At 32.2% G+C, this 18,645-nt stretch overlaps 5 non-coding genes across 5 annotated transcripts; all 5 read right to left on the bottom strand.

Annotated features, from left to right (window-relative positions):
- Window positions 1-158: 158 nt before the first annotated feature.
- Window positions 159-242, bottom strand: Trnal-uaa (transfer RNA leucine (anticodon UAA)). Its single transcript has one exon. It is a non-coding gene; the product is annotated as a tRNA-Leu (tRNA).
- A 360-nt stretch (window positions 243-602) lies between these two features.
- Window positions 603-686, bottom strand: Trnal-uaa (transfer RNA leucine (anticodon UAA)). The gene has a single exon. It is a non-coding gene; the product is annotated as a tRNA-Leu (tRNA).
- A 776-nt stretch (window positions 687-1,462) lies between these two features.
- Window positions 1,463-1,535, bottom strand: Trnav-uac (transfer RNA valine (anticodon UAC)). Its single transcript has one exon. It is a non-coding gene; the product is annotated as a tRNA-Val (tRNA).
- Window positions 1,536-6,283: 4,748 nt separating this feature from the next.
- Window positions 6,284-6,367, bottom strand: Trnal-uaa (transfer RNA leucine (anticodon UAA)). The gene has a single exon. It is a non-coding gene; the product is annotated as a tRNA-Leu (tRNA).
- Window positions 6,368-7,031: 664 nt separating this feature from the next.
- Window positions 7,032-7,115, bottom strand: Trnal-uaa (transfer RNA leucine (anticodon UAA)). Its single transcript has one exon. It is a non-coding gene; the product is annotated as a tRNA-Leu (tRNA).
- Between the last annotated feature and the right edge of the window lie 11,530 nt (window positions 7,116-18,645).

The following is an 18,645-nucleotide window of genomic DNA, read 5'->3' as shown; positions in this document are numbered from 1 at the left end:
CTTACTTATTTGAGTAACTACGCACATGTTCAAATAGATGGAATTGGGGACCGAAAGACGTTCTTCAACTTACTGTTTAGGAAGTACTGAAAGTTAAAATCTATTTTAGCTTGCTGGTTTTGTTCTGTATTTAATATTTTAAAAGAAATGCACACATGTGTCAGAAGTGGGGTTCGAACCCACGCTCCCTTTCGAGAACCAGAGCTTAAACCTGGCGCCTTAGACGGCTCGGCCATTCTGACAGCATGCGTATGAGCATTCCAATCGATTCGAATTAATTTCATCTATAAGAAGGCACACAATCGGAGAAGACGTCACTGCCGGCGAAAAGTCAATACATTCGAAAAAGGAAACAAAGTTTATTTCGCCATATCTTTAATGGCTCTGTCTTTCTCACTTTGTGGTAAAAAATTGATTCTGAATTAATTACTGAGAGAAATGTTTCTTACTTATTTGAGTAACTACGCACATGTTCAAATAGATGGAATTGGGGACCGAAAGACGTTCTTCAACTTACTGCTTATGAAATACTGAAAGTTAAAATCTATTTTAGCTTGCTGGTTTTGTTCTGTATTTAATATTTTAAAAGAAACGCACACACGTGTCAGAAGTGGGGTTCGAACCCACGCTCTTTTTCGAGAACCAGAGCTTAAATCTGGCGCCTTAGACCGCTCGGCCATTCTGACTCCATCATAAATTGTTCCCGCTTTATTCTACCGACTACCAACAGCAAACGATCAGTGCAATAAAAAGTAAACAAACAAAAGATTACGCACATCACAAAAGAACTGGTTACTTTGTTCTATAGAACGATATACGCATGAATAATTTTCAGCTATTGTTTCCCATTATTCTGGGAATTACAGCTAGATTAAAATTTCTTTGATAAAAATTTGATTATGAAATAAACTGAAATGAAATTAAGAAGCGTGAGGGATACATTTGATAAAAAAAAAAAGAGTAAGATCGGATAATTTGGATATTATCTCAAGTAATAAATTAAATACTATATCGAATAAGAAAAATAACGAAAATGAAAAAAGAAAAAATGACGAATGCGCATTTCATTTTGTAAGTAGAAAAAAAAAAAGTTTTTGAATGAAGGTACAGCTGCACGAATTCTTCAGCTGAATAAATACAAACATTTTGAATAAGAGAAAATTCCCGAATAAAAAAAACACACCAAGTACAAACCATATGCAAATGTACATGTTGTAAAGTTTCTATTTTTAACAAATGTTCTTAATTATATGATTAAATAATATCATATCCAAGAAATGAAAATAAATAAGTTTAAGAAAGAGTTCGCCGAGAGAACATCGAAAATTGCAGATCAGTAAAAAAAAAAAATCATAAATAAAATAAATCATAAAAGTTTATTTATTAATTTTTGAAATAAAAAAAAAGATTCGATTCTGGTAAACTGAACAAATATATTCCAAAAAGAACACCTCTGTTCAAATGGTTCCGCCCGGGATCGAACCGGGGACCTTTCGCGTGTAAAGCGAACGTGATAACCACTACACTACGGAACCGACAAGGCACTGAACACATATAACCTTTAAAAGAACAAACAACAAATGGAAAGAGCATTTTAAAAAAGAAAATAAATTTTGCGTTCTAGTCATTGCTTCCTCTACTACTAAAAGATGTCACCTGGAAACTGGATCATTACGTCACATTTGCGTTTGTTTTGCGAAAGAGAAAAGAAAAACTGGAATTAATAAAATGCCATAGATCTTTTTTTTTTTTTTTTTTTTTTCCGCTTTTGGGGTATTAAATTTCCTTGGTATTAAAATTTCTGTATTTTAATTAACATGTTTTAATATTTTTTTATTCCTTCATTGATTTTTCCTATAATTATAAATTCTGCACCGCATAGAAATACGTATCCACTCAGAGATATGCAAATTGTTGTCGTCTTGAATTCAATAAATAATTTTTTAAAAAAATAATCTGTTAAAAAGTGGCGTAATAATCTAACTTGCAACCGATATTAAAATTTATTTTTCGTCCCTCCCTCCCCTTTTTTTTCCCATCTCTGTCTTAGTCCTGAACTGTTCATTTTAAAAACATAAAACAGAAATACAAATATAGTCTTTACCTTCCGTATTCCAAGTAGTGGCGGCAGGACTCTACTTTGATCTTTTCAGTTACGCCACTGCCTTCACACGCATATGGAATCTTGAGATAAATAGTATTTAATTCCATCATTTTCCCCTTTTCCACTGTTAACAGAAAGGAATATATCCCAGAGATATCGCTACTAATAATAAATATGAATCTCTGTGTGTATTGGCATTCTATAGTTCAGACCGTCTGACCTACAGCTACCAAATCTGTCACAAGTAGAACTTGGAAAGTGAGAATGTGCATCCCAGAACCAATTTTTTTAAAAACATTTAATTAGAATTTTAATTAATTAAGGATCAAGATGGATTGTTTGCATTTTTACAAGATAACTTCCGAAAACATTACTACACAAAAATGAATTTATACAACTTTGAATTATATATAGAAAAAAAATATTTTTTTACTTATACCAATTTAATAATCTTGGAACTGTTTGCTAAATTCAACATTTAAAAAAAAATTGTGCCTAATGTTTAACAATTGATAACATAGTTGTTGTTGAAATTCAAATAATGTTCATCATTTTATCATGTGATTTTTCTTCCATTGTTGAAAAGCTAAGGAAGATGGATTCTGTTTAACATCTGCATCTGCGCAGTATAAAAGACAATGGAAACGTGAAGTTACAGTTTCAGAAAATTTAGAAGATAGGTGAATCAGATATTCCCGTTTTTAAAAACCCCGTTATGTTATGGGATATCACCATTAGAAAAATTCATGTGCAGACAATAAATAGAACTTAAGAAAATTAAAATAACAGACATTTAATATCATACAGTTTGGTGGAGTCATGGACATGGAAATATATATAAATTATTTCTTTGAAAACGAATATAACTAATATTCCTAGTTAATCAGCTGGCCACCTGAGACAACTAGTTTTTAATATGATTAGGAAGTTGCATTGATTTTATTATTCTTTTTGTATTTTTGGAATATTTGTGTGTTTCACACGTTTTTCAATTAGTTATTCTTTTGAATACTTTAAATGCTTAGAGTGGTTTCCCGAAATTTTCTGATATACTCTCAAATAATGATGTTTTCTCCTTGCCCAGTTTAAAAATGGTGAATCTTGCGTAACGCCGGGAAAGCCGAGTGTTAAAATTTTTATTTTTACAGCCCTGCGCATGAATATTTTATGCTTCTTAGTTCAGTGAATAAAACTAAATATGTACTTTGGAAGATTTATTTTTCACTGATATAAAATCACAATTAACATAGAATACAATTTTGGTCTCAAAATCATATACCAAATTTCATTTATTTGCGTGTCTTGTGTTATAGCGTTTACGTGAATCTAAACGTGCAAACGGGTAGACGGCCAACGCTGAGACAAATTTAATTCAAAATTTGACAAAAATTTACACTTTAGATTCTAAATCTATGTTCTAAATTTCATTTATATAAATCAGTGTGTTTTTGAGTTTACGCTTTTGCAAAAGTACGACCAAACGTTTTGATGAATTTGATTTAAAATATGATAGACAGCTACATTTTAGAAGCTAAATCAATGTGTTAAATCATATTCATTTACTTAAGTAAATTTTGCAGATATCGTGTTTATCTGTATTTGACAGCCAAACTTCCTCTGATTAGATTTGGTTCAAAATTGGATAGAAATCTTTGGGATAGTTATTGAATACCAGACATCATCCGTCTAACTCAAAGCGATTTTCAGCTATTCGTAGACGAACAAGCAAACATAGTCTCCAAAAACGCAATTTTACTTTCTCTTATATTTAATATGGGGAAAGTATAAAAATTTTGTCAAAAAATCCAAACTCGAGATTTTGACGAAATCTCCACGTTTTAGACCTTCCACATTTTTGGAAAATGTCCATCTGTCTGTGACAAAGATAACTCAAAAGCGCTTTGAGCTAAATGGTTGAAATTTGATATATGACCTTTATATTAAATTAGCTGATTTCTATCACATTTTGAGTTTAGTCCCTTCAGAGGTTAATCTGTTCAATTATAAGGTAACACGATAATTGCAAAATGAAGAGAGCTAAATAGATGAAATTCCTTACACATATTTAACATTTATAGTCTATACACCTGTCAAAATTTGAGCCAAATCCAACTACGGTCTGACTGCCTGTCCGGTCTGTACTTTCAGAAACATGTAAACACGTTAATTCAAAGACGCAATGACTTATATATATCAAATTTGGCATGCGATTTTGTGACTACAAGTGCATTTTTGTATCAAATTTTGTTTCAATCGGTTGACAAAAGCGCTTCTAAAACACAAATTCGATTTTTGGATAGTATTAACCGCATTCCAGGGATTAATCGATAAATAATTAGCCAAGGGTGACACACTATATTCAGTGAAAATGCTTTCATACCAAAAATTAATATTTCGTAACTATTGTATGCCAAAGCCATGTCACGCGGTCATATTAGAATGTGCGAGAAAGTTTAGAAGAGACTCGTTGGTTCTGACTTAGAGAGATTTGAAACGTAGATATGCATTAAAATCACAAGTTCATGTTTTATTTTATTTAATTTTTTTAAAATTTATTTTTTTATGATTACAATATTTTTTATGCTTCATATATGAAAAAAATAAAAATTGCAAAAAAATTGATATGTTTTTAAATATTATTCCAAGAAACAAGAAAATGACGGAGATTCATTTTTTTAACTGTAATCATCAGTGAATATTTAAGCCCATTTGTTGTAAAAGCACGCCACCCATGAAGGATTTAACCACAACTCCAAACATTCTGAAAAATTATAGTAACAGAACTATAAGTATTTCTGCAAGGACATTTTTTCTATCAGAAAAAATAACAAATTGTACAGCCATCCTGATTTCTTGTAGTTATTTTCCCGTATAATATTCGCAACAGCTTCCATTTTATTTAGTGACCTGTACTGCAGGATCGTGCGAACTCAAAAAAATCTTCCTCTTCTTGTGGTTTCTCAATAACCTCTCGGCTTCACGATATACCCTCGCCCTCATAACAACATATTTTCAAATCTATCTTCATCGATTTCGAATGGCTGATATTTCTGGATAGATAGTTAATCAAAGCCATCGCAATAATTCCATACAATTCTATGGGATCGGTTATATGTCATCCGCATTTTTTCACTGGCTGAATAAAGGGGTTCCTGACTGCAGAACATGGCCAGTGCGATCTATACATATATATATTTTCTTTGCCCGATCCGCGTGGTTTTAAAATTTCTCTTACTATTTTAATAATATGGATTAGCGTGATTGTTTAAATAATTTTATTGAATTCATAAGAACGTAATGCTTTTTTTCATATTATTTTGCTGGCCAATTGTGAAATGATCTGACAAAAATAAATTCTGTTGGTTTTCAGAGGTTTTGTTGTATGCATGATGTTTCTTTTAGATAACTGCAGAGATATACAGGAAACTAATAAAAACCTTCGGGCTTGGCCTTCCTGAATTTTCCTATCTCTCCTGACATCCTACGTTTTTTTTTTTTTAAACCACCTGTCTCAAATCTTCCGTTATTTGGAAATTTAAATAATTAAATCCAGAATTTAATTAGAGAAATATAAAAATTTCATTTTTTTTTTTTAAATTTGCCGTTAATATTTTTGCCGTATTATAATTGATTCTAAGAATTCTAAAGATCGCCTTACGCATCTAAGTTTTTATTAGTGAAATGGAAATCGATTAATTCTGTAACTAAAATGATTTAAGAAACATTTTCGGAGAGATAATTAGAGGAAACAGATACATTTTCCAATTTTAATTGTGGAAAAAACACGTAAGGGTTTCTTGAATTATTTACTTTCAAAAGAATAAGCTCTCCTTCTCTTCTCCACAAAAAAATAATATATATATATATATATATATATATATATATATATATATATATATATATATATATATATATATATTATTGTCAAAATAATAATAATAATAAGACTAAATATTAACGATAAATAAATACATCTTGAAAATGCAGAGAACGTTATTTGATCCATTGACACATCGCCTCCCTTCCCGCCTCTGAAGAACTAGATATAAATTAAGTAATTTAATCCCTTTAAGACCAATAAACACTTGTCTGTACTTCAAAAAATACGATCAGCAAATAAATTTTAGATTTGTTTGTGTTGGAAGAAGTCTAACAGTTTAAAAAAAAACCTCCTCCATATGTCAGAAGTGGGGTTCGAACCCACGCTCTCTTTCGAGAACCAGAGCTTAAATCTGGCGCCTTAGACCGCTCGGCCATTCTGACTACGTTCAGAAACGATTGCAATCCATTCAGCTGACATCTGTTGACACTTGCAATCCAATTGATTGCATTGTAAAGTACTCAGTGTTCGTTTCAGTATCCAGAGACGACCGTTTTTGGAACAATCTCACCAAGGGTTGAGACGCGGAAGGATTTGCGCATTTCCGTAATTCACATTATTATTAAATGTAAACATTTCTACTTTTTTCTCTCTTCCTAATTCCTATTTTGTCGAATTAAACTCATCCTACAAACGGTTTTAGAATCCCTTGGCATACAATATATATATATATATGAGTAGCACATATGAAAAAGAAACCTATGTCGTTTGAAAGAACAATATTTTGGATTAGTCTAAATTTGACGAAAACAAAATTGCTGAATTTTAATAATTAAGAATGTTGCTCTGATGTATAGAACATTTTCTAACTTATTTTTTAGACAAAAAGGAACAAATTAACCATACAAACCGATTATTTAAAAAAAAAAAAAATTAAAACAAAATATCAATATAGGAGCAATTTACGAAACTTTCTAATAGATGTAAATCCTTTTAAGATTTAGAAAAATTCTTCGACAATCTGTTAAACAAATTAAAGCAATGACTTTATCTTGAGAATGCTAATGTTGTTCTATGTTTAACATTTAGAAAAAAACTACACCCATTTGTCAGAAGTGGGGTTCGAACCCACGCTCTCTTTCGAGAACCAGAGCTTAAATCTGGCGCCTTAGACCGCTCGGCCATTCTGACTACAAAAATCATGGCTAATAATCGACTCACTCTACTTGCCAGCTGTGATAAGAACAAACAATAGAGAAAGCGGTATCTTCGAGAAACAAATATCAACTCGAAAAAAGCAGACGAAATTTGTTTAAACAGTTATTTATCGCTCACGACTTACAAAAAACGAGATATGTTACAAGCATTTTTAAAAATATTTCGTACTTATCTGGACTATTATTTCGATATAAATTCATTTCTGTATTATATAAGATATTTAAATTTATATTTTTATCAGAAATGTCAATAAATTAATATACATACATACAGCAGCAAATCTTTTTTTTTTTACTCGTATATTAAATATACAATGAATAATCAATTTCGGTATTGATATTACAAATTGTAATATTTTATAATAATCGTCAAAAGTTTCGAATTCAAAAATAGGTTGAATCTTCAGACACTAGCGAGTTTTCTGGTTTCACTGGTTGTGAAAAACACGTTTGTACCTCCTCATATATGAAGCATTCAAACAAAAAAATAATCATAATCTTCGAAAAGTTCAAACAGAGACTTTGAGGAGTCGGAAAAACATTTTTTAAAACTTTTCTGTTTGACTATCTGTAAACATGAGTACTCAATAAACGCTTTGACGTAGATAGATGTAATTTGATACATGGTCTTGGTACTGATCTGTAAATTTCTGTCAAATTTTGAATGATATTATTGAATAGGTTGTCTTTCTTTTCTTCAGTATGCTTGAAAAGCGATCATTCGAAACTGCCAAAGCTGGACAAATAAAATTTAGTGTAATATAATATTAGAATCCACAATATCAAATTTTGAAACGAAATTTGTTAATGGGAGATCGTTTGTGATCTTGTGACTAAAGCTGTAGTTCTATGTCAATTTCTAGTTTCAACTGGTCGAAAAAGCAGATGTCCAAAATGCATATTCATTTTTCTTGGCTTTACTACGTATCGCAAAACGCTCATGCGTGGAATTCTGAAAGTGAAAATTCGAGCATTCGTGGTATTCATAGCCTTACCCAAAATCCACAACTTTTACGCGAGGGAGGAGGGGGGGAGAGGGGGAGATAACACATTTATTAGGAGTAATGCGAGACCTTGGGGACACTCTCGCTAGTCGGAATTATTCTGTTTTGTTAACAATAACTGCCAAGCGCATTAAGCTGAACCAGGCCCAAACAAAGTCTAGGGTTCTTTAAACAATGAGTTTTCGGGGAATTCTTTTTTTCAATCTCTAACTCCCTAAACCTGAAAAATTTTATTGATCTTAATTACTTGCGTAACCAGTTTTTTGTTAAAAATATGATAATTCCACGCAACATTTAAATACAAGCCAGTTCGAGAAAGTTTTTATTTCTATTATTAGAAAGTATTTCAGTATTTCTCACATTAAAAATAAAAATAAAAAATTAAATTAAGTTTCAATTTAAAATAATTTGAAACAAAAAAAAAAAGTAAAAATAAATTTGAGCGCAATTGAAATAGTATGTTTTACAGAATCGAGTATTTTTTAAAAAAAATACAAACCAATATATTTTATCAAAACTTCTAAATAAATATAAAACTTGGCAAAGATAATTAAGAATTAGTTTTTATATTTTTTTCTAACTTAATAAACTTTGTAATGGTTTATTTGAGGTTTTCTATTTTAGTAACCTAGTGATAATGCATGTTTTTATTTATTTATGTATTATGAACTCATGAGCACCAGACATCCACATTTATACAAAATTATATTTAAGCGATGCTTACTGTTTATAATGACTGTAATTACTAAGGAAGTGCAACGAAGCAGAAAGAAACTTGACCAATTATTCTTGACTAGTGTTAACATCATCTTAATATTTTATTATTCGTAGAATTTCTTTCTTTCTTTTTTTTTTCTTTTACTTTCTCGTATACGAAGTACTGGGAAAATATTGTAATCATCAAAAACTTTGAGATATCTCCGCCTTTTAGATCGATTCGTTCGAAAAGCACTTTTATGGAATTAGTCTGTCTTTAATAAAGATCAAAAGCGTCAACAACACAATTTCACCTTTATTAGAGAGTTTGCGAGAAAATGTTGAGCTCAAAATAACTCAAAAACGTTTTGAGCTATCGCGTTCTGTTAATCTCATGGCAGGAATTAATTACTAAAGATCACAGTATATCAATATTCAGTAAAAATGTAAAATTCACGTCAAAGATCAATATTTCATAACTATTCTTTGTCATTATCTTGCATGACATTCGCTGCTTTGCTGAAAATGCACACTTTTATGAAGGGGGAGGAGGTTAACACTTTTATTAGAGAATATGTGAGAAAGATGTGGAAAGACCCCTCCCGCTGATTGCAAATCGATTTGTTTGGCAACTAGATTTAGAACACTTTCTTAATTGATCTGCTTGTGTCAATTCAGCAGCAACTACCTGCCTTGGTAGTTAGAAATCCGTCATTACTAAATAGGCAAATTAGGCAACAGCCTGCAAACCTTGCTGCTTGAGATCACGAAATCAGTATTATATTTAGCATTAATATCAGGGTAATTTAATTTTAATGATAATTAAAATGATTAATATCAGAGTAATTTAATTTTAATGATAATTAAAATGATTAATATCAGGGTAATTTAATTTTAATGATAATTAAAATGATTAATATCAGGGTAATTTAATTTTAATGATAATTAAAATGATTAATATCAGGGTAATTTAATTTTAATGATAATTAAAATGATTAATATCAGGGTAATTTAATTTTAATGATAATTAAAATGATTAATATCAGGGTAATTTAATTTTAATGATAATTAAAATGATTAATATCAGGGATTATTATCAGGGATAATTTCGATTAATATCAGGGATTTTTTTTAATGATTTATAAGATTCTTGCATTCGAAGTTATTGAAATTAAAATCAAATATCCTTTAAATATCAATGCATTATTCTTGGATTTTACTTACAAATTCGCAGACAAATAAAGTGATTTTTTCCCCTTTTTCTAACCCCCCCCTTTTTTTTGGCAAGGGACTGATTGACACACAAATTAGTTTTCACAACAATGAAAACCTTGCAAACTTCACAGTAGTGTTTAAATAGTAAAGTAATGTTTTCTATTTTTTATGCAAATTTTTTTAATTTTTTATACACAGCAGCTGAAAATAGTCTTTAGTTGATGACCTGGAATTAAATGCTTTTTTATTTCATCTCCTTATATTTGTTAGTTAAAAAGTGTTAATGCGGATATTAAATTTAATCAATAAATGTTGTAATGTTCAAGAGAGACAAAGAAAGAACTCATTCAAAATTTTATAGAAAGCTAAAAATATTAACTAAAACTAGATGCCAAATTTCATTCATCTAACTCAAAGCGTATTTGAGTTATTGTGCTCTTAGAGAGACAGATATAATCCCAAAAATCCGTTTTTCGTACTCAAGGAGATCTGAAGCATAGAGTTTCGTCAAAATCACAAGCTTCAATTTTTTGTGACAATAACTATACTCTGTACTTAGCAAACAAGAAAGTAAAAAACAGAAAAGAGCTAAAAATTAGAGTTTGCCCACTGTCAGATTTTGTAAGTGTACTTTCCGCAAATAGCCTTGTTGCAATTGTTGCAAATTACTTTTGCCCGTTTTACTTAAGTGGCGTTCCAACGACCTGCGAATCTGCAGACAGGGCACATTTTCCCCTCTTGACCCTCTTTTGCGGTTTTCCGGGGTTCTTTGATGTCTGTGCAGTTTACCGACATGTCGGTGCCTATGTCCGTCCTGTGAATGTGTGCCCTGTCTGCAGACTCGCAGGTAGTTGAAACGCCGCTTCAAGCCCCATTCCGACGACCTTGAGACCGACGCATTTTGCCTTCTTTCCTCACTCTTGTCATTTTCCGTGGTTCTTGGATGTCTATTCATTCATTGTACTGACAGTTTGTGGGAAGCTCTCGACCGATGTCCACAGACGGGGTGTGCTACAATGAGTGAGTTGGAAGATTTACGACCATATCCGTAAAGGCAACAGGTTGTCGGAACGGGGCTTGCCACACTTCCACTCATGCCTTCTATAGGCATTTCCATATTTATTGTCAGGAAAAACGATAAAAATACTCACATTGGCGTATTATGGTATTAACAAAAACTTTTGTAGGTTATCATTGAACGTTCAACTGCTAGATAACAATTACAACAAATCTTGAAGTGCAACAAATGCTCACAAGTGTAACAAATGCTGTGTTTATTATCTACGGATAAATCATTTTATTAGTTATGAAGGTACTAACTATTAGTAAGATGGTGCAATAGCAATGTAGAATTTCTTGAATTCGAAAAACATGCAGGGGTCGATTTTATCAGTTAGTTATCTACGGTTAAGGGGGAAAAAAACTAAATAAAAAGATGGATGGATCCAGGTCCTGGATTTATCAAGTTCAGGATCCACCATCTACAGATCTGAAATCGATTATCGCAAGTTCCTAATTCTCTGCTAAACTATTGGAACTCAAGTAATGCTATAACAACCCTATCATCATTATTATTGAAACCCGCAAATATTTTTATCACTTTTTTTTTTATTTCAATGTTTAGAGTTATAAGTAATGTCTTTTAAATTATTAAATAAGACCAACAAACTTTTAGTCATCGCTTTAAACTTGAGGCAACCTCGTCACTAATTTCTTTTTAAATGTCTTTACAAAATAAAAGAAATTCAATTTATGGGATGCATTGTTTTATTTCTTTATTCAATAGCGTAATAGCTGTCAACGATTTGCAGCGCTGTATTAATTTTTTTTAAAAATCTGATCCACAACGCAATGCTAGAAAAGAATTAAATTTGAGAAAGATGAATACCCCCCCCCCCTCAGATACGAAATTCAATAAAGCAAAATCTCCAAAATATTCTTCGTCCATTACCAAATTTCGCTTTGCCTTCGTGCATTGTTCTCGAAAGAACTCAAATCCACTTCTTGACCCGCTGACTCTCCTCTCCCCTAATCCTTTTCTCTTTTTTATTTTTCTCGCCACATGACTCCGCCGCATCGCCAATGTGGAAGTCATTCACGCCTCTCGCCGATGCCAATCACTTGCCACTTTGATGGATTCTTTTACGGGGATAAAGCCCGCGCAAACGAAAAAACCAAAACAAAGACTTCTACTGCTGCTGCCAGCAACAAAAGAAAAATACTCTTGTCCTTCGCTTCTCTTTCTCGGGCCACACGTGTTCCAGCCACTTTCTTTTGTTTTGTTTTGCTCTGTTCTTTTAAAATTAATGCAACAAGAGCCCTTCCCCCTTTTCTTTTCGCGGGGGCCAAAGGTCCCTTCACTTTTAGCCTCATATGCATGCCGAGTATAAATCATACCACTCTGAGGTTAACAACTCCTTTAGCTATCAAACGGCGCTGAACGGATATTGATGTTGGACAACTGATGCCATCGCAGACAGAGAAATAATGCTATGCGCAGTGATTAATTGTTCTGCCGGGAAGAGATCAGTCGCTTGAAATAGATTGAGATGGATTTTAAAATGTGTTATTAGTGAGGATTTATGGCGATAAGTGGCTGTTCAGAAAGCTGGAATCAAGGAGATTTTCAAAACGCCGCACGATTCTTTTAAGGATGAGGTCACAAAGAGGACGAAATAAATATCGCGAAAACTGAGTATAAAATATCTTGGTGATCATATACCGAAAATTTATAAGCTAAAATGAGTCGAAATTATGATGTAGAGAATAAAGTTTTAACCTCTAGAGAGACCAAAAGAAGTACAACTTTGTTTTTAACTCTGATAAATCTAGAAATTTTTTAACCCTGGAAATCACTAGAAAAACCTGCCGTATATAGATATCTACGTATTTAATACCAATGGATATGTTTTTGAGAAAACCAAAGAACTACTATATCTTCATGTCTTTTTACTTTCTCATATATGTAATATAGAGAAAGTATAATAATCGTCAAAAAAAAATTCGAGGTCGAAATTTTGACGAATTACCACGTTTTAGACCCCCCCCCCCCGAGTTCGAAAGACAAATTTTTGAAAAATGTCCCTCTGTATGTCTGTCTGTGACAAAAACAACTCAAAAACGTTTTGAGGTGGAGGGTTGAAATGTGGTATGCGGTCGCTACACAAAATTTGCAGATTTTTATCAAATTTTGAGCAAAATCAGCTCAGAGGAAGTTCAGTTGTTCGAATATAAGTTTACACGATAATTATAAAAAGGAAGAGGGCTAGATAGATAAAATTCGGTGCACAGATTTAATATCTATATTGTATATTCCTGTCGAATTTTGAGCCAAATCCGAGTAGGGGTTGACCGTCTGTCTGTCTGTATTTTCAGAAACTTGTAAACGTGATAACTTGAAAAGGCAATGATTTAAATATATCAAATTTGGTATGGGATTTTGCAACTACAGTGCAGCTTTGTTTCAATTGGTTAGAAAAAAGGTGTCTAAAACACAAATTCACTTTTCGGATTCCCATTAAATGCATACCAGGAATTAATTGCCAAAACACTTGCCAATGGTGATTCAATGGATTCTGTAGAAATGCTAAATTCAAGCTGAAGTTAATATTTCGTAAGTATTGTACACCAAAGCCATTTAAGGCAATCTCTGGCATGATTATTAGATTTATTAGAGAATATGCGAAAACATTTTGTGGAGACTATTCTCGCTGGTTTCTGAGTAGGGATAATCGCAGCACCTTTCAAGTTCTTATAAATTGCGCGCATAAATTACGACACCATTAATGAATCATTAATTATTCCGCGTTGAGAGGATATTAATGATGGCCAAATAATGATGTCGTCGCCGGAAAGGTATTGATTACCGAAAATTATAAGTCTTTCTTTAATGAATTCGGGACACATTATCACTCAGACGCCGTTATTACAAAATCTTAGCTTTCAGGAAATCAGTTATTTAAAGATAGATTTTATCTCTGTACAATATTCTTCTAATTATCTGTCTAATATTCTACTAAATTTTTCATTATATATTGCACAGCAGTGCTTATTATTCTTTTAATTCGCATGTGCATTTTAATGATATAAAACCCATTTTCGTACTCATATTATCTTTGCAATAATTAAGGGTGTTAAGAATTCAGTTAACCACGTGTTCTTCCTGAGTGGAGCGAGATGACAATCATGTAAATATCACGTGGTCTCTCTGTTGTAGTTAGTATAATTTTTTTCCCAGTAGAAGCGAACTTGACTCCTGTACTAGGGGGAGGGTGATCTCGGCTCTCTCTCTCCGAAGAAATTTTATGTGTAGTTCCCTAGGCCTACTACACCATGGCGTACTCATGTGCTTTTTGTTGTTGATTTTACCAATAAACCATATAAAGGACAACATGTGTCTTCAAGTCATTTCACTCAGAACACAATCTTTACTATCAAATAAATTATTGTATAATCATGAAATGCAATAATTTTTAAAGGGTAAATCTTTGAAAATAAAGTCCGACGAAGTAAGCCTGACACATTATCATGCAAAGATGTTTGAGGAAAGAGGTTTGAATTTCCTATTAATTCTTTTTAAGTATCTTATAACAATCAGACAGAAAAAAATATATAAATAAGTTGTTCTGAATATTTACTTACTCGTATATGAGAGTATTGCAATCGGCAAAAAATTTGAAATCGAAATTTTAACGAAATATTATATTTCAAATCTCCCTGTCCAAAAACACATTTTTAATTTCTCGTATATGAAGTATACATAAAATATTGTAATCGTCAAAAAGTTCAAACTCGAAAATTTGATGACTCTCCATGTTTTAGACTTCTCTGCGTTCGAAAAACACATTTTTGAAAAATGTCTGTCTATTTGTGACACAAATATTTCAAAACGTTTTGAGAGATGGATGAAATTTTGTCTTTACACCAAATGTGTAGATTTCTGTCAAATTCTGAGCAAAATCCATTCAGAGGAAATCTGTTTATTCGAATATTACTAAATTTATAACAATGTAAAGGATTTAATGGCAATGATAATAAAATTGGATGATAATCGAACCACTAAAAAGTTGTTTTCTTTCTCTCTAAACCATCTGGTATTCGAAAAAGATAGAAAAAAGAAGAAAAAGAAAAACCTTTGGTAAATTGACTTTTTGAAAAAAGACTTGGAAAATTATTAAGGTGGCAAACTAGAAAATTTTAGACAAGAGCAAAACAGCATGGAATGGAATTCTGTGGAAGACCAGGGCCATCCGCGGAAATCGCGCCAGCGAAGAAGATGAAGAAATAAATGCAATATAAAAAAATACTTGTTTTCACCTCGTAGTTTATGGATCTAACGATTAGTTACAGCTTATACAGTTCAGTACAGTACATTGATTTATGATTAGTTTAGGGTTAACGATCGATTTTTTGAGCTATGTTGTATATTTTGTGACCTTAAACTATATCATGTGGAAAAGCTTTTAGATCTCTAAAACTTTTACTACATATACAGGCAATGTGGGTCTTTAACACATTTGCAGCGATGATAAATTCGATAATATCTTTTAGAGGGTCGGAATAGCCTGGTTGGTAGGGCATTGGACTGGCATGCTGTAGGCTGCGAGTTCGAACCCCGCCTGCCGAAGACTCTCCGTTTGTGTGTGTTGTGACTGTCTGTCGTCGCACAGTAATACTACTGGGGGTACTGGTTCAGAAGTGGTTGTTCTCTGCTTCAGGTTTAAATTATGATCTGTGAATGAAATCCATGCATCAATGAAATCCGCCCTGTAAAAAGGATTGTGACGCGTGAGTAGCTACGTCGTGCTGTTATCCCCAATGGCGCAACTGTAAAAACAACAGACGCTCACTCGGCTGAAATCGCTGGCAGATAACTGTCGGTGGACTTGTCAAGTGTCTTAAGTCACAACCCACAACATCTTCTATGCTATAAATAATGTAGGGGAAATATCAGTTAATTCAATACATAGTATGAATCATCGCAGGTGTGATCTATGTGGCATTAATGGTAGTGAACATCTGATAATGTTTAGCATTGTGGTGAATTTAGCTTAGTTTGAGCAGAAATCTTTAATTGTACAAAAAAGTTATCCAGCTAATTTTTGAAATACATGGACTTGTGAACTCTTTCAGTGCAGAAAAATTTGTAACAAGAAAATAAAGCAAGTTTGTTTATAAATTACTCCATGATATCGTTTAGGTTATTCAAAAACCTTGAGGAAACAGCTGTTTTCAAAAATGTTTAATATGAAAAGGCTGAGAAATTGTATTTTATTCGCCCTCATGTCTTTTTTTATTTCAACTTATAGAAGCATATTAATATTAAAAGAAAAGTATTCTGGTTTGTATTGATGCAGTAAAATTCAAATTCAAAGAGTTTCATACGTGAGTAGAAACATTTAAATAAGGAAGTAAAGTCTGGTATACACACACACACACACACACACACACACAAACACACACACACAAAAAAAAAAAAATTAAATTTTAGTTTTATAAAATAAGAGACATGTTTCTGATTACCGAAATGTATCATGAGTATAGATTCGAAAACCTAAATATTAATAAATTAACTTTTAAAAATGTAGCTAACGAAAACACCTGTAATAAAAAGATTCGAGTTTTTTCTTTCTAAACTATTTTTTTTTTTAATTTCGGTATGCATAGAACAAAGTCTTTTCATTACGATCCTATGAAAATTTTTAGAACAATATTTGCAAACATGGAGCATCACTCCCCTCTCCCCATTTTTTAAATTTCTGCACAGTGGCATTATTTTTAAAAGATTATTTATAATAAAAAATATTATTATTATCATTATTATTATTTTGATTTTCGAGTTAAATGCCAGTCATTTTATTAAGAAAGAATTTCATTATGAATGTAGTAAAATAAAAGTAAGTTCATTATAAATATTGAATTTGTACATACATATTATGCGAATTTTGGCGTAGTTGTATTCAGAACTCTTTTTTTTTTTTTTTTTCTGAGCGTATCGATTTGTGATTATGAATTTGAGAGGAATTTGGTATCATAAATTAATTTCGATTTGCTAGTAGAAAACAACCACTAAAAAAGGCGAGTATTTTTCAATAGTCTTGCAAAAAAAAAAAAAAAAAAAAAAAGATTGTTCTTTCTACAAATATTAAATTTTATATGAGATATTAAAAAAAACTCATTATTTACAGCTGGTATTTCGATGATTTGTACTATCGAAAGCGTCCCAATTCCCTTAAAAACCTATGCAGAATTTTGCTCTAAATACAATCAATATTTAGAGCAACAATGAAGAATCTATTAAATTGCTAATTACTTTTAATTTTAAAGTTAAGTCTAAATATTTTGAGATGATTCAAATGAAATAAGATATAAACAAGAATTCGAGAGATTAGGTTTTTGTCAAAGGTAGCTAGTTTAAAGAAAATAATTAAAAAGTGATTCAAGATTACATTTTTCCTAGAAAAACATTGTTTGAAAACAAGAATGCTTAAATCAATGCATTCAATGCTCTCTAAGCTACAGCGACATGAATCCTTAAGTTCGGGTCAACATCTGTTTCAGTTGTATAATAACCCTTTACCAAAACTGTAATTAAATAAATAAAAAAGAAACCAAAAGGATTTCATAATAAATCAATCTTTTTTTAAAAGAAAAGTGACTGTCATAAACATAGTCTATGCTTCCAGGCAATTTTATCTATAAAACCTTGATTCTTCACTGTCAGAATTGATAAGATGGATGCTCTCTGACTGCTAGCTGATGGGAATGCCTGAGAATTTCGCCAATTCTTTTGTTCGAGCTGCTCGCCGAATGATAAAGGCTTTGTCAGCAATGATATCGTCCATTAATCATTTCGCCAACAGTCAGAGATAGACTTCGCTTTCGTCCCTTTTTTATTTAGTTTTTCTTTTCCTTAATTCCTGCCTATAGTCAGCGAGGGGGGGGGGATTGCTGCCTTCTTTGTTTTCTTAATAGCATAGTAGCGCTGTAAATACGCTATTAACGAGTTAATCCTTTTTGAAAACACAATCCCCCACAGATTGGACACGATACGGCGATACTGGAAGTTCGTTCATTGCAGCATTTTTGAAATGTGCTGACGGGGGTAACTCTCATTTTCCAAATCAGATATCCGGATCTGAGTTGCCATTGTAAGTTCAAAATAGTACATGGAAAAATACATTTTTTTTTCCTTCCTCTCCTGGCGTTGTATTTCCGCGTCAGTGAGAGTTTGTAGAGGTGGTGAAAAATAACTTTTGAAGTTTGGAATTCATTCCTCTCGTAATCGGGATGCCAAAGGCCATTGCTCTATGAATTGACCCTTTGCTTTAGTTAGAAGCACAGCAGTTACGAACTGGATAAGCATTTAAAACTGACGCAAGTGACGGCGCGTCAACTCCAAGATCAATTAAATAAAAAGGCATTTCTCCAGAAGCCCCTCCCCTCGGAGGGGGACACTCGAAATCGCTTGATTTGTTTTGCGGCATTTTTAGAAAAATTAACTTATAAGCATAGTTTAGCTGCATCAACGTCCCGTTTTAAAGCAACACTAGGGCTATTTTGGAACGGACCTCGTAATTATGAACAACG

Source organism: Argiope bruennichi, chromosome 10 (assembly GCF_947563725.1).
Source record: "Argiope bruennichi chromosome 10, qqArgBrue1.1, whole genome shotgun sequence".
NCBI lineage: Eukaryota > Metazoa > Arthropoda > Arachnida > Araneae > Araneidae > Argiope > Argiope bruennichi.
Note: the sequence above shows the minus strand (reverse complement) of the source record. Positions and strands in the feature narration are given on the sequence as shown.